This window comes from Colias philodice, chromosome 27 (assembly GCF_061535455.1).
Source record: "Colias philodice isolate Cphi_HAF_F1 chromosome 27, ilColPhil1 Martin Lab GWU primary, whole genome shotgun sequence".
NCBI classification, from domain to species: domain Eukaryota; kingdom Metazoa; phylum Arthropoda; class Insecta; order Lepidoptera; family Pieridae; genus Colias; species Colias philodice.
The window spans coordinates 6,227,354-6,250,597 of record NC_143112.1 but is presented as its reverse complement, the minus strand read 5'-3'; the positions used below and the strand labels follow the sequence as shown (position 1 = coordinate 6,250,597).

Genomic DNA, 23,244 nt, shown 5'->3' with positions numbered 1-23,244 from the left:
CTTAGCGTGATGATATATAGCCTATAGCCTTCCCCGATAAATGGGCTATCTAACACATATAGCATAATTTTTCAAATTGGACCAAAATAGTTCCTGAGATTAGCACGTTCAAACTAACAAACTCTACAGCTTTATAATATTAGTATAGATAAAACTGGTTTCCGAACCTAATAATTTCTACGACGATTCAAAAGATATCTAGTTAAATAAATAAATTTGATTTTGAACGCCAATAGCACAATGTTTTATGTTTTATATTTATTTTTTTTTCGTCAATGGATGATAAGTTTGATTTGATTATGTATTTTTAGACTTTTAAAACTGAAAAATTTTAAGACAATTTTTTTTTATAATTGTTGTATACGCCTGCTTTATGGGCAATTCAGTTTATGAAATAATTATTAATGTATTTCTGTAAATTGTATTAATTGAGTCATTATTGGTGTGTCTAATAAATAAATAAATAAATAAATGTCTATTTTTAAATCTTCTTCTCGATTATTTGTATGCGCCATATTGATAAAACCAGTTGAATTAAAACTTTTGAATAAGTTTAACAAAACCAATGATATGCGACTTCCATTGCTTATTATGAGTTGTGTACTCGTTTAAAGTTTGTTTGGAATTCAAGCATTTGCTTTATGCTCGTTATATTGTTAAACTAGATTTCCGCCCGCGGCTTCGCCTGCGTTTTTTAAAGAAAACCCGCATAGTTCCCGTTCCCGTGGGATTTCCGGGATAAAACCTATCCGATGTGTTAATCCAAGTTACCCTCTATATGTGTGCTAAATTTCATTGTAATCGGTTCAGTAGTTTTTACGTGAAAGAGTAACAAACATCCATACATCCATACAAACTTTCACATTTATAATATTAATTGTTAAAATATATAACTTGAGTTCAAGCAGTTTTAAGATCAGTAAGAATTGGAATTAACTATCTTGTGATGTATGTGTTCCTGGTAATGGGAATAAATATGGTGATGATGATAATAATATTCGTATTGATGAAGGTGATGATATTAATACTAATCATGATGGTTTTGACAGTGATGATGATGGTGTTGGTGGTCATAATGACAGTGATGATGATTTTGATGATAGAAATAAAAGTTCCTAAATATCATTGATTTGACTAAAAATATGTCTTTATATAGCACAGAAGGCTAACCTACTTGTCCGTAAAGAAAATCGATCAGTCAAACAGATGTATGCATCTGCCCCATATCCCACATGGGGACACGGGGTTTCATACTTTTAAGAGTATCTAACAATTTCTTTAAAATTGTCTGTTTTAATGCTATTGGAATGCACACTCAAATTGATTTATCCAACTAAACTTTTTAAAACCGTGAATTGTACACATAAAAATTATATTTCGTTCGGAAACCAGTTTATACTATAGCATCCATTTTAATGTGTTAAACAATTTAGTGACGTTAATTGCCATATAAGGGGGTGAAAGGTTTTTTATAAGGAGGTGACAATTTAAATTTCTAGCACTTTCCATAAATGATTGTGTTAAATGACAAATGTATTTCGTTTGTTACGAAATATGTGTTTTTATTAGAGCAACTGTGTTGAATTTTAACGGATTTTAAACGTGTCATTTTGTGTCTGACTAGCTAGCTCTCCGTCCGCGGCTTCGCCCGCTTTGCCTAAAATCTAATAAATTATAACTTAAACCTTCCACTTGAACTTATCTATAAAAAAAAAACATCAAAATCTGTTGCGTAGTTTTAAAGTTTTAATTATACATAGAGATATAGGGACAGAGAAAGCGAATTTGTTTTATATTATGTAGTGAATTAATAATTTCTCGAACCAAAGACGATTGAAATTTTGATAATTGAATAAATAAGTTTCAGTTTGACCTATTGCATGTGGATAATCTGTTTTTAATTAAATATTAATAATTTTGTGTGTCCATTCATAACTCGGTAACCGCCGAAACGGTAATGACTTAATAATTAATCCTGCATGTCCACGCCTTTGACTCTTTGAAACTATTCCAATTTCGCAACTATCACAATTTCTACATTAAATTTCATTGAGGAACTCCTGAATTGAGTTCAGTTGGGTTGAGTTAGTACTGTTTCATATGAGATAATATTAATATACTAGCTTTCCGCCTGCGGCTTCCCCCGCGTTTTCAAAAAAAAACCCGCATAGTTCCCGTTCCCGTGGGATTTCCGGGATAAAACCTAGCCTATTTCACTCAGAAATGATGTAGTTTTCCAACAGTGAAAGAATTTTTCAAATCTGCCAAGTAGTTTCGGAGCCTATTCAATTCATACAAACAAACAAACAAAAAATCAAACCTTTCCTCTTTATAATATGTATAGACTAGTTTGGGAACGCGGCACGCTTTGTGACTTTTTCAAAGTTTTGACTATTTCGGTTATAGGTTCCGTGAATTCTGTAGATTTAGTTATGCTTGTGTGTATTAAAGATTTATGATAGGTATACCTACATATTATGTGTATATCAATATTTATATGAAATACATATAAATATATAAAAACACTAATGTACTAAGTGCTCCATGGTTTCACTCGACAAAATCACGGGCAACTATCATCACCTATTCCTAATTTTTAGGTTATCATGTGTAGGATTTTTAATAAAAATAAAGCTTTTATTTAAACTTGGATCAACTATTTCTATTCTAAATTTCATGAAAACCAGTACATTATTTTAGTCATCAACAAACATACACATAGACTTTCACATTAATAATATTATTAGATTTGTATAATTCGTTTTTACATCATCTTTTGTATTACTATTTTATCGCGTCGTCTGCTCTCAGGTTTTAATTAACGGAGAATTATCTCGTCAAAGAAAGTTATTAAGGCTTTCTTTGGTTTACAATATTGTAAAGATTCCTCGAAGAAATATAAAATGAAGTTTATGAAGGCATGGGTATAACAGTAGGTGATGTTGTAGGTTACCAGCCATTTTAAAGTTTTAAGAATAGAATAAGAATAATTTATTTCGCCAAAAGCCAACAACAGATATAATAAAAAGAATAAGGAATACAAAAAAACACAGAATAAGACAAAAGTGTGGCAGACCTTTAGCAAAAAGGGGACCAACTCAGTAATAAGCTGTGCCTTTTCAGTATGTTCTGTAAGAAATTTGTTACTTAGAACCTTATAGACATTTAACATTTGACTGGCCGGTTGGCTTGGTTGGTAGTGACCCTGCCTTCCAAGCCAGAGGTCGTGGGTTCGATTCCCACCCGGGGCAAATATTTGTGTGATGAACATAAATGTTTGCTCTGTGTCTGGGTGTTAATTATTTACATAAGTATTTATTTAAAATTATATATGTATGTTTATCAGCCATCTGGTTTCCATAACACAAGCGAAAGCTTAGTATGGGATCAGATGGTGACGTGTCTGATAATTGTCTTGAAATATTTACTTATTTAATCCGGGCACTCATCGAGTGAAGCCGTGGATTTAGCTAGTACTACAACAATAATAAAAAAAGTCTCGATAAATAATTTGAACTCTTAACAAGAAAACAACACTTTCCAATACAATTTTATTACAACAATTAGAGCTAAATAAAACTAAAATCTATTAATCACGACCATTGACCGTGGTGCGCTCTGAACGACTATTAGTCTGTATTTCACGGTACTTGCCTTTTATCTGTTTCAAATTAAATAGCATGTTTTAGTCAGCTATTGTGAAAACTTCTAAAAAAAGTAATAAGAAAGTAAAAATTGATTATCTGTTTAAAATAATTATTCGATGTTTCGATTATAAAAAAAAGAGCGTGTGTGTCAGAAGTGAAACTTCTTTGACAAGATTCAAAGATACCAGAATCGTCGCCTTACTCGATGACAAGACGGTATTGCCATTACACGACCTTGAAATTTTACTCTCAAGGCACTAAAATCTGTTTCATTTATATAGAACATGAATTTATATTCTGCATAAAATGACATATTTAATTATAAAATAATGTATTTACACATTTATATAAAAAATACCTTATATTGTAAAAATATTGGTAAAGATTTATCTAGAACTATCACGTAAATTATGCTCCAAAATTTCTTACCTAATAACTCAAAAAATAATAAACAGTCACATTAGTCCATAATTTGCATTATAAACACATAAAGACCATCGTACACTTGCCAAAAATTAAAAAAATAACGTGTACAAAATGAAATGTTACCAGAATGTTTAAGGTATCGTTGTATCACAATAAATGGCAGCACTGAACGCTATACGGCTCCATTGTTAGAAATTGATGTCTTTTCGTATAAATAATAGTGATATTGTACTATTTATAGTTTAATACTGTCTTTTTGGGATACATGTGTAAGAATTTTGTTTATAAATGTGAATTAACATTTTTTAAAGCTTTTTTGTAGTTGACAGTGACAATGACATTATGAAAAAAAAAACGCGTAGTTTTGGCGCCACGTTCTATTCTTTTTTCAAAATGTGTCGAATGAGCTGTCAAGTTTCTTTTTAATAGAGAATAATGGATTAAGGAATTACGTTTAAATAATAATTATTAAGTAATCGACAATATTAATAATTTAAATTAATCTTGAATGGAGCCGCTACAGAATTTCTTACCAGCTTATATTTCTTTATCTGTTCTGACAATTAAAGCATCTAAAATATTTAAATTCGACTTTTTAACCCTTATTAATACGACGATTATGCATAATTTCTATAAACACCACACAGGGCAACCCAATAAAACCTCTAAATAAAGCGGGCCATTCACGCGAAACATTTGATAGGGAAATATAAAAAGTACAATATTTTACATTTTTATTGTCCCAGCGAACATTTACGGTATTATACGAGAAATAAACGGTTATTCGGGTTATTAAAAAAATATGGTATGGTGATACGATTATAGGATTACGACGTTTCATATTTAATTTGCGAGTTTTTGTGTGAATTCTTATTTTTCTGTTGGGAATTTGCGTATAAGTAAGGAATGTGTTATCCTTATTCTTCTCACATTTCCTTTCCTACCAGGTTGCCTGGCAGAGATTGCTGTGTAGCAATAAGGCCGCCTATTGTGCAAAATTTTTGTACCTCACCTATATTGTTTTGTACAATGAAGTGTTATAAATAAATAAATAAATAAAATGTTCTAGATGTATGGTGCTACACTAGATACTAGATGCTTTTATCTTACTATACTAGTCGCACTACCCTGCTCCGTGTAGGTCAAAACTAAATATTATAGTTATGTTACTGTTAATAATGTAGCTTTCTTCTAATGAAAATTTGTCCAAATCGGTTAAGCAGTTTTTGTGTATAAAGATACAAATAAAAATCTTGAATAATTTGGGTAAATAGACAGAATATAACAAGAAAAGTAAATTATAAATATTGTCATCTGAATTTATTGATCGTGTTATGATAAATTTGCCTTTCAAGCGAGTAAAGCTTTTTTCAGTATCGTTTAGATTTTAGTAATAACTATCTACTTTTAAAAGAAAGTAAATTTTGCACTATAATAAACATAAATGTACGAGACAATACGTCTTTTTCTAACTCAGTTAAATGGAACAATCGCCTGCATTTCGCTGTAAGTGCTATTAATTCGGTGAAAGTACGCAAAATGAATTATTGCATTAGGGAATTGGGAATCCTTTATGCGAATATTATTATACGGAACCATTAGGTGATGAGTTTTAACGTTTTCAAAGGAAATTTACGATTAATTATGTGGTTAAATGTTTGATATGGGGTTAAGATTAGTTTGGGTATTTTGTATTTTAGGACTATCGTGACATTTATAGAACTCTGGTTGTAGTTTATTATTTTAAACTAGCGGTCCGCCCCGGCTTCGCCCGTGGTATACAATTTACGTTTTCTCTACATAAGAACCATCCTCGTACTTCGTATCCTACCTCGTACTTCAAGGAATATAATAAAAAAAGAATTATCGAAATCGGTCCACCCGTTCACGCGTGATGCCGTGACAACGGAAAACGGGTTTCATTTTATATATAAGTATGTATAGACTAGCTATATATTTAACCTAGCTATATTATTGTAATCTAGCTATATATTTTGCCCGCGGCTTCGCCCGCGTTGAATAGTTTAGGCGTGAAGAAGAGACAGACAGAAGGATAGACAGCTACTTTTGCATCTATAACATTTTAAAGTAGGATTTTTTTATTTTATTGTATGATTGGGAAGCACTTGACCACGACCTCGCCTGATGGTAAGCTGAGATGTGGCCTAAGATGGAGCGCGCTTCTCTAAAAGGTACAAAATGAAATGTTACCAGTTCCTGTGTTACCTGAATTAGCTATGCTATACGTGTATGTATAAAAATCGACTAAACTGTTTTTGAACAAAAATTCTTACCTGTTTACTTAGGTTTTCTGTTAGATACTTTCCCGTTTTCGTTTCGAACTTCCAGTCTTTGTTTGTGCGTTTGTTATTTTTGGTACAAAAATGTTTTTCTTGATCAGCAGGTAACAAAATAAAACTTTGTATTGTTTTCTCTTATATCAATTTTTTTAATAAGGATAAAGTTTATTCTGGGGCCGTATTATGACCCCTTATTTCCAGATAGTTTACGCCGTGAATTGAACTGACTGGCAAATTCAAATTATGATCGCAATAAGCAGCAATGGTTAATTATCCTGCTTAATTAAAAAAATGCTACTCGGTAAAGATACAATAGTAGGTTAAAATTAGTTTTTATACACGCGTTAAACTCTTGAATAAACTCATGAAATTATTACATTGTCACCGATCTTTGAAGTCGCCAAATTCGAGTCAGGAGTCGGTTACAAACATACAGGTGAAGCTATAAGCGTATTCAAAAACAAGTCAAATAGACAGGGCCGATTTTTCAATCCTTGGATAAATCTTATTCGTCGAATCCATACTAATATTATAAATGCGAAAGTAACTCTGTCTGTCTGTCTGTCTGTTACTCAATCACGCCTAAACTACTGAACCAATGTTCATGAAATTTGGTATGGAGATATTTTGATACCCGAGAAAGGACATAGGCTACCTTTTATTGCGAAATATGTACCACGAGCGAAGCCGGGGCGGACCACTAGTAATGTATAAAACTACCATTTTAATAACGTATTCTAATTGTCCGTATTTGACAGTTTACGTGACATTTTAATATTATCGTGTAATACTTTATTGTGCGGATAAGTTTTATCCAAGCATTGAAAAATCGGCCAGTGTCAAAATATTATTAATAATAGTTATAAGCGACGCGGACTTTACGTTTCCATATTTATAAGAAAACAAAATCCGAGAACCATTAGCGCTAGAACTGTAACATATCTTGAAATCCATCATATTTCCCATACATTTCTCCCACGAATACTATTGTTCTTCATTCCCATGGTCTCCGTTAACTTTAATTGGTGTAGTCACATTGCCTTAGATACGTATATGGAGTTTCTTCAGGTATATGAATATCTATACTAATATTATAAAGAGGAAAGGTTTGTAATTATGTAATTATGTATGTATGTATGGTTTTCACGCATAAACTACTGGACCGATTTTGATGAAATTTGGCGCACAGACAATCTTTAGACCCTGAGAAAGAACATAGGCTACCTTTTATTGCGAAATATGTACCACGGGCGAAGCCGGGGCGGACCGCTAGTTGTGTTATAAAGGGAATATAGAATCACCTATATATTAGATTAGCTGTGCCCCGCGGTTTTACCCGCATTGCTCCGCTCCTGTTGGTCTTAGCGTGATGATATATAACCCATAACTTTATTCGATAAATGGGCTATCTAACACTGAAATAATTTTTCAAATAGGACCAGTAGTTCTTGAGATTAGCGCGTTCAAACAAATAAACTCTTCAGGTTTATAATATTAGTATAGAAGTATACATTCTATTTGTCAGGGATGTAGAGATAGAACTTCAATCGGATTGATTTTTTCGTCTACAACTGCTACTACTAAACTGTTATTTAACATGAAAATTTAAAAACATTTTAAAAGAAGTCTCTCTAAATGAATGTTGACCATAAAGACTGTAAAGTTTATAAATCAAAATATGTGGAAATTTGAGTCCCAGTTCCGAATAACTGAAGAACTAGGAAATCTGGACAAACCATTATCAGCCTATATACGTCCTAACCCACCAAAATACTTCTTAAATTAATGAGCTGATGGCAGCGTTTTTCTTACAAAGAAAACACAATTAAACGAGGTCTTTCTCAGATATCTAAAGAGGAAGAAATTCCGTATAAATCTTACTACTTTGTTGTAGAAATCAATTGCTGTTTCAAGGAGCTTTCTTATACATTGTCCCCACTTTAAAAGTTCTACATAATTCATTTGTATTTATTTAGAGTACGACCGTACGTCTTACAATGCAGTCTTGCATTTAATTTCATGTTGTCTGAATGCACGGAATAATTGGTATACTTCAAATGTTTGTAAAAGAGATTAAATTAGTTTGTTTGCAGAAACATCTACTAAACCAATATGATTGATTGATTTAAATAGGGATGTAAATTTTGGACGAAAAGTACTAGTAAGTAAGTAGTAATTTTAACATTTACCACCGATTCGGAAAGCAGTATCTATGGAGAAGAGCCCGCAAGAAACTATACTATTTATACCTCAAAAACCGATATAAACTCAAACTCAAACTCAAACTCAAAACAAAAATAAAAAGTAATGTACTACAATCGTAACATGTTACAAAATTCTTCAGACATTCTAATTCTTTCTAAGGCATTACCTTGTAAACCTAAGGGAAATCTGAGGACGACAGCTTAATGCAAAACGTAGTGACTTGAATTTTTAAACTCATGTTTCTTGCATATTACATTTTTTGAGAACGAAAAATCTTCCTTTGCCATTGCTGGTCTTAAAATGTTTTCTTTTAAAAGTGTAGGTGGAAGTATTTTGCTGCAGCTTCCTATCTATACTAATATTATAAAGTTGAAGAGTTGTTTGAACGCCCTAATCTCAGGAACTAATGGTCCGATTTGAAAAATTCTTTGGGTGTTAGATAGCCCATTTATCGAGGAAGGCTATAGGCTATATATCATCTCGCTAAGACTAACAGGAGCGGAGCGCTGCGCGTAAAACCGCGAGACACAGCTAGTTTCGTTAAGCTTTATAATATTAGTATATAGATAACAGTAAATGCTAGTTTCAGTAACTGAAAGCGGTTCCCGTGAGATTATCTTGAGTGACGTATCTTTTGAGCATTAATCTTATTCTGATGGTGTATGTTTTGTGTGGCGTGACGTCACTATCTTTGATGTTTTTGTATATATCTATCTTTCGGTTACTTCCGCAGTTGTACGAAATCACTTGACCTTTAGTGTACTTTAGTAGGGCTAGGGCTTGTTTCCTAAGGCTTCTTAAGTGGCTTGAGCTTCTGAAATTGATGGATGTGGTTTTTATCTTTTCGTATTAGAACTATGATTTCCAGAAGCAATTACCGTCTATAAAAAGTACTTTTCTGAGGTTAAGCTAGGAGGATACTAGCTTTTTAAAATTATGTTGATAGTTGAAAAAAAAGAACGATTTAAACCTTTCCTTTACGGGATTGAATCTAGGACCTTCATAAAACTTATTATATTACACCAATCAACAAAAAATATGATAGTAGTATATAATGTCATTTCGAAAATCGATGCTACACAAAACATTGTTGTGATGTTTGACTAACGAAAGAAACTTGTAAAGGCGTGAACAACAAACAATAACCTAAATAATGGGAGAAACAGTAAATTCAAGCAAATAGTACGGTATATGAGTGTGACGCAACTCATGGGATTTATTTATACACATGCTTTGTTACTAAAGTAGTTGTTATCAGTTTTTACAAGTGATAACTGCGTTAAAAACAACCGACTTCAAACTTGCACTTGCAACATTTACAAATACAGACAAAAATGCTCATAAAATAAAAACTACTGGGCCTATCCGAATAAAATTTTTATGGGACCAATTCGACACCATCCCGCATCGAACAAAAAAAGAATCACGTAAATCGGTTCAGAAACCTCGGAGTAATCGGTGTACATAAATAAAAAAAAAAAAAAAAAACATACCGGCTGAATTGATAACCTCCTCCTTTTTTTTTGAAGTCGGTTAATAAAACTGGGATAGTATTCAAGTAGTAAAATCTATATCTATAATGCAGTTCTATATCTTTTTAAAAATGAAGGAATGTTTCGTTTTAGTAAAATTCCCTATCTTTAGTATTTCAAGTACTTTCCCTCCAGGGCCCATCGAAAATTTTCACACTGTATATACAGTAGGAAGTAGGATGCTAATTATGACTTCACAAAAATCTATCCCATTATACCAGATAAGCCGCTTTGCCTGGATTCACCCAAAGGATCCGGGAAAAAAAGAAAAAGCCTTTTTTAATAGGAAAAGACATAGGATTTTAAGCTATTGCATAGCTTCTATCGCGGGCCTTGAGCGCGCGGTCCGAATCCAGAAATTCCGTAACGAAAAAAACGTCACGCTCCCCACTCCGACGGGCGCGGAGGTGTGGCTTGAAAGCATAGCATGCAATAGCTTTACCGCGGCAGTTCCCGAGTGCCACACGTCTTTTTTGTGATTTTTAAAATAGGTATTGTTATTTTTAGTTAAATCAATTAAACCACTATTTAAAATTTAGTTAAATCAATTAGAACACTATTTAAAATTTAGTTCAAATAATCTGTTTATTAAAAATGAATCGAGAATGGCTATACCGATTTCATTAATTCGTATTTATATTATTCCTTGAAGTACGAGGATAGTTCTTTTTGAGAGAATACGTAAATATGTACCGCGGGCAAAGCCAGGGCGGACCGCTAGTAGAAAATAATATGATATCATCTATATTCCGCATTGTTTAATTTAAAATACCATTTTAAAGATGGCGTGTGCTCGGAATTCCTCAGCTACGATCAATTTTAGATTTGTCCCGGTAAAAATTCCATTAGTTTGCGCATTTATGGAGTTCCTTACATTCCCATTTTTATCATAGCTTGTACAAGATTCTTCTGGAGATTTTTTTTCATAATTTTCTTTCGTATATTAGCTACTAGCTTTCCGCCCGCGGCTTTGCCCGCTTTGTCTAAAACATAATAAATTATATACTAAAATCTTCCACTTGAATCACTATCTATTAAAAAAAAAACCGCATCAAAATCCGTTGCGTAGTTTTAAAGATTTAAGCATACATAGGGACATAGGGACAGAGAAAGCGAGCTTTGTTTTATACTATGTTGTGATTCCTTAGAGGGGTTATCTCTGTTTTGGTGAAGCATTAGAGTGAGATAAGTTCATAAACTCAAACTCAAACTCAAACTCAAATATATAATTCATGGAATTTGTGCAATTATTTCCAACATATCCATTGTTTTAAATTGCATATAATTATGTCTACTATTTACAAACAAGAGCTTTTTAAGAAGATTTTTTTTGTCATGTCCATTTTGCTTGTAAAAATGTAAATGATATTAGAGTTATCTGTTTTATCGTTATTGGTAAGCTATCGTTAAGACTTCAACATAAAAAAAGGTTTTCATTACATTTTATATTTAACTAGGTTTCCGCCCGCGGCTTCGCACGCGCAGTCAAGGAAAAAACCGCATAGTTCCGTGGGATTTCTGTGTCCTTTCTAGGGTATCAAAATATCTCCATACCAAATTTCACGAAAATTGGTTCAGTAGTTTAGGCGTGATTGAGTAACAGACAGACAGACAGAGTTACTTTCGCATTTATAATATTAGTATGGATTGTAAACCTAAATGAGAAATTTAAAAAATTTGAAAATATTCGAATCGTGTGATCGAATTTTGTCAAGTTTCTCAAGGTTATCGTTATTTACGCCACAATTGAATACACAAGATACCCAATAAACAGCCCATACGAACCTAGTGTAAAATACAAAATGAAACCTCACTTCACTTGGGTAAAAAGCAAAAATATCAGGTAGCAACATCTATCAGAAGCAATATGTATTTTTGTAGCCTGCGGCGGACAGTCGTGTCGGAAATTGAAAAATGTTTTATAGAAATAAAATATTGCGTACCTTGAAAACTATTTGTATGAAGATGATAATGTTTATAAATAGATGCGTTCTGTGTTTGGGGAATTTATTGAAGAACGGTTTTGCAATTAATTGTACTGATTAAAGGCATTGCATGTTCTTTTATGAAATATCTTACAATTTGAGTTCAGTCGTTTTATATCATCGTCGTCGTCTGTTATATCATATCAAACAAAAAATATTTCTCTCTCGTGTTCTTTTTTTTCTTTAGTAAATTGAAGCTTTAAATGCATTTGGTAACTTAAAATACAAACATATTTTATCATACTACGAATTCACTTATCCATTTTAAATTCTTGTTGTTCTTTAAATATATTAAATATATATTATATTTATATATAATTATATTCAATATAATGATCTATTTCTTAGTCAAACAATGTCATATCTGTATTCCATATCACTGAAATTAATAAAGTTACAATCAGATATTATAATTTTTGCTTTTGTTTGCATTTGTTACGTACACACTGATACCTAAATTGAAGTGTAATAAATATCACCTTATAAATACCTCTTTTAATAAGTCTTCAATACACAAATATCACTATTATGAAGTACTATCAACAAGACTTCATGATGCGTTCACATTCACATACCAAAAAGGTAGCATTTGACAACTTTCATAAAACTTAAAACGCAAAACGGCGGTTTTCCACAGCCTAATATCGCTGCGAATGTAATTGTGACTCGGAGTAGATAATTACGGCCTTCACCTTACTGGGTTATATTGCTCTGGATTCTGCTTTACAGCTCATATGAATTGACGTGGCTCGAAATGGGTACATTGTTCTGGTAAAGAATGTTTTGTTCTAATCTACTGGGTTTTTAGGTAGCATAAAAGTGAAGTCCCATATCCCCTAGTCGGGTAAGGGGTAGATGTATTACACATCTGTTTCACTGATCGATTTTCTTTAGGGACAGTAGGTGATCAGCCTTCTGTGCCTGCCAGACCGAGACATTTTTTTTCTTCGTTTCCACCGGGAATCGAACCCAGGACCCCTCGGTGCTACGCTCACGCGTCAACCACTGTACCGACGCGGTCGCGCGAGGCGGTTTTAGGTAGCATACAGATAGGATATAGGATACAAATTGAAGAAAGTGTGGATAAAAATGTCTTTATTTCAAGTTCATTATTCGAATTGAATGCATGTAGAAGAAACTGTTATTTCAGTTGGATACATAGGTTTAATGTTTTAAGTAAAAGGTTCCAGTCATAATAGTTAATAACCATAAGTGTAATAAGTGATACGGGAAAGCATAAGTGAACCTTTGGATGAACAGCTATTATAAAACGACAAGCATTTGTATTTAAATATTATATTAATAACGATATTATTCAATTAATTATCTTTGCCTCTAAGTTGTCTTTCTTTCAGACGGTGTCTAATTAGATTTAAAATGAATCAACGTATTTGAAATAATTTCCTCGAATCTAAAATCTACTCCAATGCCAACCTTTTGTCGCCTAAAATTTAACACTATTCCAAGTTTTAAATATGTAGTAATAGATTCACATTCACAAGAGGAAACTTTAATTAATTCCAAAATTCCTTTGAAGATGATTAAAAATGTTAAAGCCCTTTTCTTTTTGAATGTACAAAGATTCTAGCTGCCAAGCGACGCGATAGTTTTAATCTCGGAAATTGATCTTGCCATCTCATTCTTACACGTGTAATGAGCGTATTTCTGTCTCGTCTTTTTGTTTCGTTGTGTGCAGCTGTCTCTGTTTCGCGCGTGCTTGTTGTATGCTCTGTCTCTGTCACGCTATTTTTTGGTAATATGGACGTATCGCTGAGGAGGCGAGCGCTAATATGATCTGATTGGAACAGAATGTAGTGGAGAGACATTTTAGGCCCCTTTTTGTTTCTGAAGGTGGCTTTTATTGTATTTCTCTCGCTTTCAATTTGAAAATTAAATCTTTGTTAAAGGGAGTGACAATTTTGAATATTATTTTGGCTAGGTATTTTTTAACTCTTGCAGAAAAATCATTTATCAATTATCATACGAGATTTGACTCTAAATGGATAGAATGAATACAAATGAGTGCGGTTTTTCTTGTTTTTTCTACTTCAACTTTGTAAAAACGAATCACGATTTCCGAAACTAGACTATTTAGATATCCTTCTCTGTGAAGGATTATATAGCTTCCTGTTAATAAAACTACCATATTCGTATTAAAAAACCGAATCATTAAAACTTAATCACTACATAGTATCGTACATATAGACAAAGTCGCTTTCTCTGTCCCTACGTCCCTATGTCCCTTTGTATGCTTAAATCTTTTAAATTACGCAACGGATTTTGATGCAGTTCTTTTCAATAGATAGAGTAATTCAAGAGGAAGGTTTTAGTATATACCAATCAATACCCGCGGCCCCATCATTAAAGCGGCTCGTCGGAACACAGTGGGGTTTTAGTCGGTAAGAATCCGACATACCACAGCTCCTTCCCCGGGGGCCGTGGGTATCTTTGGAAGATTTCCCCACTATAAAAAAAAGGTTAGACAAAGCGGGCGAAGCCGCAGACTGTAAGCTAGTCGTATTATAAAACCGAATCAGTAAGCTTAATAACTATGTCTAGATAATAATAAAACTCTTATGAAACAAATCAATCGCATGATCTACAATTTCATAGATCGTTGTGAATTTGTTCCGAATATTTAGTTCTGTATCGGAATAAATTGAATTGTATAACTGCTTTTGGCACGATCCATCACTATTATATTATGGTTGTTATGAGGTATTTAACCCGGATTTGCTTGGGTTTTGATTAGGAAATATAACATATGTTGTGCGGTGCAGATAATGTAGCTTATTGTTGGGGAACGAATTTTCAAAATCGGTTAACTTGTTTTTGAGTTTATGTTTGACAAAGCAAATCGTAGTGTTTAATAATACGATAGTTTTAAACACTAGATATTTAACCCGACTTTGCTTGGGTTTTGATAAAGAAAAATAATATAGCTCTTAGTTTCTGTATTTAGTGTACAATAAAGAATTTTTCATTCATTCATTCATTTCATAACCTAGTCATTTTTGAGTTCATAGGTACTTATTTAAAAATTGTTACAATTTCGCTGTACTTAGGTATATTGTCCATGATTTATATACCTACCTACAAATATATGTATAATATGTCAATGTGTCGACTGTATAAATAGCTATACATATAGATAAACAGTATTTTTATTATATTTTACCAATATCAAATGAAATACTTTTCAATGCACTGCAAAAATAAGTTCCACGAATTCTCTAAGAACCACGAATGTCACGTAAACGAAAAACGTCCGTATTGCCGCCAAAAATCAAAATCCCGTTTAAAGAACACTTGACATCTATAGAAAAGAGTCGAGAAAAATCAACATCGCAAAATAAATATTTATATAACTTCAGAGGTGAATAAATAGAGTATTGAAAATATTAAGGGTACGAATGCTTTGTTTTGCTAACTGATTGCGTCTATTGTGATATTACTCTGTACGTTTCTGAATCCAGATGTACGAGGTAAACTTTTGTGTTCAGTTTAAAAATGTAAGTTAAATTTTGTAATATTTGAAATGTTGCATAGTTAATTCAGACTTGTCTATTATGTATATCTTATATATAAAATTCTCGTGTCACAATGTTAGTCTGCATACTCCTCCGAAACGGGTGGACCGATTCTCATGAAATTTTCTGTACATATCGGGTAAGTCTGAGAATCGGCCAACATCTATTTTTCATATTATGTACCACGGGCGAAGCCGGGGCGGACCGCTAGTATTCTATTCTATAATACTATAACAGTGTCGTTGTAGCAATGGAACCTTCAACTTAAAGTTTTATTATTTAACACTAGCTGCGCTTCGCGGTTTCACCCGCGTGGCTCCGCTCCTGTTGGTCTTAGCGTGATGATATATAATTCCTCCTTCATAAATGGACTATCTAACACGGAAATAATTTTTCAAATCGGACCAGTAGTTCCTGAGATTAGCGCGTTCAAACAAACTTTTCAACTTTATAATATAAAGTACAGATTTAATCGTTTTTTGTATTATCGAGAACGCTTTTGTTTCAATAATTGTATTCGTAAATATTATGATGTTACTCTATGAACCCTGTTATTGAAAATAAATAATTAAATAATATGCAGAACCAAATTAATTATTTCGCTATATTCAATTAATTGATATGCGTTGATATGTATTGTAACGGGTTTAAATTATTATTGATGTGAAACATCTATAGGCTCACTTGTAAACCGAATTGTTGACGTGGCGACGCTTGCCATGGCGACGGGTCGCCACGCTATACACATCTATAGGCTCACTTGTAAACCGAACGATGTTTCACATCTGCCAGGCGTCCCATGACGGCTCACATTTTTTTTTTAATTATATTGCTATTAATAATGTTTACGTTTATATTGTCCGTTTATGTAATGTCCTATTCACTTATTTTGATGTAACAATTTATTTTTTAACTAACTGCGCAGTGGAGGGTTATGTTATAAATTTAAAAAGTGTGTGCCGAGCACGCGTCTGAAACTTCTTTCACAAGATTCAAAGATACCAAAATCGTCGCCTTACTAGATGACGTGACGGTATTGCCATGACGAGATCTTGAAATTTTAGGTACTCTCAACGTGTAAAGAAAATTCACTAAAAAAATCTTTAATTTATTTTCATGTAACATGAAAAAGTCAAAATTTCCCGTTAAATATCAATTTATTCGAAGTAGACATTTTTACGAGTAGTTCATAAAAAATAATTCTTAATTATTTAATTAAACCAGCAATCGAGTTAAATCTAAAACAACAGTTTAAGTTAAACGGCGTTTAACCATCGATTACCGTGCTATATGGTGCTTAACCCTTAATTACTCGCGTGGGGTATATCTAACCCCACGGCGTATTTGAAGCGTCGTATCTCCGCCATTTTTAAAGCTACCTGCGTGCCTTTCTTAGTAGCTGCCTAAATACCTTCCCCTGCCGTGAATCACTCGCGAGCGCCGCTCCATATCGTGTGGTTGTGCCAGGAGATCGCGTCTGGGGTATATATTGCCCCACGCGAGTATTCGTGCAACTTTTTTGGACGAGTGAGTATGTGTATTTTTATTTTATAATGTGCAGTACATATACTAAATGGTTCGTTTTTTTACTTATCTTTGTTTTATGTTTATTTGTTTTAGGTAAGAACGCCTAAAATGGCAAGTAAGCGTCTTTCTGACTACCAGATTGTTGAGCGTTTGGAAGACGACGAAGAAAGCATCATAGATTGTTCCGATGAAGATGAGGTAGACGAGGACGTGATCCAGAGTGACCACAACTCAACCAAATGTGTGCTAACTATAACGTCGGCAGAAGAACAAAAAGATGGCCTATGGTTATATTTACCACACTGCCTAGGACCATACAAAAACAGCTAAAAAAATGCTCAAGTTCAGGATCCTAGCCCCACTTCCAGAGGTGGTCCATCGACAACATATAAAAGGTGTCATATCTGTCCAAGGTCAAAGGATAAAAAAGAAAGATTTATCTGTGCCAAATTCCACCAGCAAGTTTGTCACGACCATTCCACTCTGATATGTGATAAATGTATTGAATAAAAAGGTCCTAAATTTAAAGTTTTATCTTTCAAAGTTTAATATATTTATATTGATTAAAGATAGTATTATAATTTAGAACAATGTTGTCTCTTTCTAATTTTTATAATAAAAATAAAAGTATGTCATTAAGAATATGTGTTATTGTGCCTTTAAAATTGGGGTTAAATATACCCCACGCGAGCGTAAGTGTAACTAAATGGACGCGAGTAATTAAGGGTTAAGCAGGCAAGTGGGTGTGACCAGTCCAACTAAGTGTTAACATGAAGTTAATTTATTGCTTAGCTGTTCTTGTGGAACTGTAGATGTTAATGTTAGTTTTATCAAAATCGATTAAGCTATTTTGTGTCATTGAGGTATCTATCATTTTGTATTAATATTAATATCAAAAATACGATTGTATTAATAAATGCTGTTACATACTGTTACATTTTGAAAAATCAACAAATTCCAACATATTATATACTAGATTTCCGCCCGCGGCTTCGCCCGCGTTTTCAAAGGAAAACCCGCATAGTTCCCGTTCCCGTGGGATTTCCGGGATAAAACCTATCCTATGTGTTAATCCAAGTTACCCTCTATATGTGTGCTAAATTTCATTGTAATCGGTTCAGTAGTTTTTACGTGAAAGAGTAACAAACATCCATACATCCATACATCCTTACAAACTTTCGCCTTTATAATAGTATTATATATTTATCAATCTAACTAGACTTTTAAATCGAAATGATACATAAAAATGACATAGGTATATAAAATCCGTTTGAAAAAAGCTACAGCGAATGACCTTATAAACGACTATTTCAAAATCATATTAATATCGCTGAAAATATACATAGAAACTATAAAAATCGGTTCAAAAAATCTACATAAAACGGCCTTTTAAACGACGCTTAAAATTATTCATATCTAACCAAACTATTCCTTAACTTGTTAACAAGTGATCATTGATAACCGTGCGATATGCTCTTTAAGCAGGTAACTGAGTGCAACCATATAATATTTATTCACTTAACACATGTGCGATACTGTGACGGCGCTTATAAATTACATGGTACGTGGGTTTGATTATATGTTATTGTAATATTGTGTTTGTAATCTGATTACACATAAATTGCTAACCTTTCTGTATTTAAATAATGAAAATATCGCTATATACAATCTAAACTAATATTATAAAGCTGAAGAGCTTGTTTGATTGACTGTTTGAACGCGCTAATCTCAGAAACTACTGGTCCGATTTGAAAAATTGTTTAGGTGTCAGATAGCCCATTTATCGAGGAAGGCTATATATCATCACGCTAAGAACAACAGGAGCGGAGCACTTCGGGTAAAACCGCGGAGCACAGCTAGTAATTTAAATAGAAAAGTATACATACATACAATTAAAATTGAATTTTATATCTTTGTAAACAGATAAAAATGTATCTGCATATAAAAAAGTGTATCTTATTTTAAAATTATCAGACACAAAACCTTACCAAAATTGCATCCAGATCGTTTCAGTAGTTTTGCATAACACAAACTGACATATTAATTACTTAGGAAACTTAAAGCTCACCGCGACAGGTGTTATATATTATAATTAAAACAAACATGCTATAGATAACTTAGTTTGTTCTGTGCATAGCGGCACTGTGAGAAAGTAAACAGTTTTTAACTTGAACTTAACTTAGATTGTGGCTTTGTTGTGTGTGAATTGAACAATAAGTAACTGTATGTCATATAGCCAAATAGGTTTTGTATTTATTTATTTGTTTTCAATCCTAGAATACATAAAATAACGTATAAGAAACAGAAAAATATGGCAAGTGTTCAAAAGGCAGCCTTATTGCTAAAAAAATCTCTTATAGGCAACTATAACAGAAAGGATATTGAATCGCGAAACGTTCCTACATATCCCACCACAGGACATAGGTGGTTGATATAAGTAAGTGTAAAAAAAATATATAAAAAATAAACAACAGAAGTGTACTTAATCGTTAAAATATATATTTTCCCTCTACCGAAATCAAATACTAAAGTATATACCTATTTTTACCGGAATCAAAATAAACCTCTAAACCACTGATTTTAAATACATACACCACACTCTTGTATTCCATAAATGCTTGTATAAATCGCGGACATTAAAATTAATATCAACTGAAAAAGCAATAAAATGTACAGCACCAAAAGTCACAGAATACGCATTTAATATTTCATACAAGTGTTGTAATCTAATCCCTGGATGAGATGACGGGCTTCTATCCCGGGGGAAACGTTAAGCATGTGCACAGTGGAAGCTAGGCGATAGCGATATATCTTTCTAATATTATTATAATTCGGTAATCTTTCTATTCAATACAGAAAGGTAGTAGAGTAATAAGTTTTTGGTATAATCCATACTTAATATTATAAATGCGAAAGTAACTCTGTCTGTCTGTCTGTTACTCAATCACGCCTAAACAACTGAACCAATTTGCATGAAATTTGGTACGGAGATATTTTGATACCCGAGAAAGGACATAGGCTACTTTTTATCTCGGGAAAATGACGCAATCCCGGAAATCCCAAGGGAACGGGAACTATGCGGGTTTTTCTTTGACTGCGCGGGCGAAGCCGCGGGCGGAAACCTAGTGAATAATAATTGTTTAATTTAATATTTTCTTTGTAACTATTCTCACTTGTCAATATACAATTTACAATTAAACATTTATGTTAGACCAGTGTTCAACAAATAAGCATTGTGCTATGGAAACAACGATGTGGCGGGACACTGAATGAATACACATAGTTTATATTATAATTATTATTCAAAATTATATCTGTAACGTAAAAGCTTTCCCGTGTTAACTAAAGAGTTTATTTACGTAATTTATAAACAGAATTGTTCTATCGAAAAGCAGAAGGCTTGAACCATTGAACATGTTGAAAATCTACAAAAAATACATTCAAACAGAAATATCAACACAAATAATACATTTCTACAAAATTTGTGAACCTAAAAAGTTTAAGGTGTTGACTTGACTTTTAAATGTTATGAAACATATTCATTGCTTAACTGATTGAGTCAAAGCGTTATAAAACTCATAGTATAGCTTATACAGTATAGTACAGGGTTTACACAGAAAAAACGTGAAAAAATAAGCGCGCCATCTTGGAGATAGAAAGGAAATTTACGGATCGTTTGTATCAAATATTAAAACTATGCGAACTGTGAACGCTAAATATTTCATATGAGATTTTAGGAATTGCTTCACTAGCGAAAGCACGTGATTTTTGCTGTCTTTTCTAATCTTATTAGCATTGTGGGTGAATTTTAAAACAGCGAAACGAAATAGAAGCGCGTAGGTTCCTTAGGAAAAACATACACATTTTTACCTTTAATATAATTAAAAAAAATACAGAATTATGTCTAAGTATAATGTTCTTTGTGTATCATGATATTTTGTTTCGTTTATAATTTCGGAAAAGCACGAGTTTCGAATAAATCTACAGTTGAACCTGAAAGTTTATGTGTAAATGGAACTAATTATAATTTCCACTCTAACCAGTAATAGTTAGTTTATTTTTGTATACAATCAGTTCTTAGATTATTGGATTGAAACATTGATGGTACACTTTTCATAATTTATTACTAACAAGCTGATTTTCCGTAAGTAGCTTCCATAATTATAACATAAGTACAAGTAATAAAATGGCTTATCAATACATTTAATAATCTTGATTGTGGTACATAGAATTTAACTATTATAATATGAGATCCTGGGATCCTGAAATTATTTTGAAAGTTGGTAACCCGGGACCCGGAATGCAAATGTAAAGTTGGTGCCAAACGATTGATCGATATATTTTCTTTTCTAACTTTTTCATATAACCTCTCAAACAATGCGAGACACACTGCTGTAGAGAATAGCGAACAATAGTGATTTTTAATATGAGTATCAATAGTTTTTGGTTGTTTCTCGGGTAAAATAGCCTACGTGCTTATGTACTAACATGTATTTGTATCAAATTTTATTTAAATCGGATCCCATGTTTCGGTTCAAAGGTTAGCGAAAAATACCTAGTTATTGTTTTGATTAAAAGACAAGCCTTCTGTGTGGCTTTCTTTCGTTTGCTTTTTGTAGATAAATTTATTTCCACTATTTCACCCCCTACAATACAGAACGGGTGTAAAAATGTAAGAAGTAGCCAACAAAAAATAATACAGGTATCGATGCCTTTCAGACCAAAGATCATAGCAATGTAACTGTAACTGTCACAGTATAAATTAACAATTTTTCCTAGTAAATAATATATCTATTTACTTCTATGGAATTAAAATTTTAATTTCAAATAGTGCATACCTTTCTTGCTGTTGTTCTCTGAACATTTGAACCGTGAACCACAAGCGTTATAAGTCATCAATCTCCGGCTCGTCTGTTTGTTTGGAAAAGTTTTTTCGCAAACTCTCGAGCCCTTTTGAGTGTACGCATAATGAATATTGATTTGTGTGTGGAAACTTTGAATTTATGGAGATCGATTCGATTGTTTGTGGAATTAAGATTTCTGGTTTGTTGTTTTTGGAGTTTGATTAGCATTATTATATTATTTATTAGTTAATAATATTTATTTATGGAGAATATATGAGGGAATATAAATACTACTTAACCTATCTCAATCTTTATTTTATTATTATTGATAGTAGGTTGCCTGGAAGAGATCATTCTTAAGTGACAAGGCCGCTCTTTATATACATCATAAAATTACATTTTTTCATACGTGTGTACGCGGGTGAAGTAGGGTGAAAAGCTTTTCCAACTACTATTATCGTGGACGTAAAAGTTTGTATGTATGCATCTCTTTTACATAAAAACGGCTCGATCTATTTTTATAAAACACAGCTCAGAAGAAGACAGGATAGCATTGCCAAACAGACTATTTATTCAGGTAAAACTCGAGCGAAGTCGCGGGCTAAAGCCAGTCTATAATTGTTATCAACCCCTGTTTTCAAACGACAATAAAAAGTCAGCGTAAACAAGAATAGACACTTTGAAGATAATATTATAATCACAGGAAAAAATAATTTTGTGACGAAATGAACGGAAATAGAAATATAATCCGCGGAAATATGAAAAAGTGGGTAATATTAAAAATATCTTGTTTGTGAGAGTGAAAATAATTGGTTTTGACTTTGGTTTTAAAAGGGATTTGTTAAATGTTTCAACATGGCTTCTAAATGTATTTGGATGTTTAAATTTAAGGTAAAATAAAACTGATGTCTTTTCTGCTGTAAAATAATAAAAAAGACGTGTGGCACTGCGGTAAAGCTATTGCATAGCATGCCTTCAAGCCACACCTCCGTGCCCATCGGAGTGGGGAGCGTGAGGTTTTTTCGTTACGGAATTTCTCGATTCGGTCCCCGCGCTCATGGCCCGCGATAGAAGCTATGCAATAGCTTAATAATATTTGATATATGTATCGTTAAAAACGATAATATCCATTATTAAGGACAAATGTTAGTACAAATAAAGGTCATTAACCTTACTTTAATGTTTCACGTAAGCCACGAATCACGATCTATCAATACTCAAAATTTTAATAAAATTCATTCAACCGTT

General features: G+C 32.8%; 1 protein-coding gene and 1 long non-coding RNA gene across 2 annotated transcripts in view; both read left to right on the top strand.

Annotated features, from left to right (window-relative positions):
* sns (nephrin adhesion molecule sticks and stones) overlaps positions 1-23,244 on the top strand; it is a 207,634-nt gene that overhangs the window by 41,838 nt on the left and 142,552 nt on the right. The window lies entirely within an intron of this gene.
* Positions 16,926-17,658, top strand: LOC149476670 (uncharacterized). The gene is made up of 2 exons (XR_016317841.1): positions 16,926-17,152; positions 17,246-17,658. It is a non-coding gene; the product is annotated as an uncharacterized LOC149476670 (long non-coding RNA).